A 237-nucleotide genomic window follows, 5' to 3' on the forward strand; every position below is an offset into this window, starting at 1 on the left:
TGAGGACTGCTTTATTCCTCTCTGGGGCGCATTTCCACAGACGGTGAATTCCCAGGTAGCGTCTTCCTTTGCATTATCCGCCAACTGTTACAACTAAAATAAAGAAAGTCATTCCAACAAGCATCACGAGGAAAAAGATGGACAAATAAATAAACAGCCTCCCTCACTACCCCACCGCAGACGCTGAAAGCTCCCACATTCTTCGTCAGGTCGTTTGCATAACAATCATCAAGACGT

General features: G+C 45.6%; 1 protein-coding gene across 1 annotated transcript in view; it reads right to left on the reverse strand.

Annotated features, from left to right (window-relative positions):
• The window catches only part of CXXC4 (CXXC finger protein 4), a 29,088-nt gene that overhangs the window by 18,820 nt on the left and 10,031 nt on the right, over positions 1–237 (reverse strand). The window lies entirely within an intron of this gene.

This window comes from Neophocaena asiaeorientalis, unplaced genomic scaffold (assembly GCF_003031525.2).
Source record: "Neophocaena asiaeorientalis asiaeorientalis breed wild unplaced genomic scaffold, Neophocaena_asiaeorientalis_V1.1 scaffold218, whole genome shotgun sequence".
NCBI lineage: Eukaryota > Metazoa > Chordata > Mammalia > Artiodactyla > Phocoenidae > Neophocaena > Neophocaena asiaeorientalis.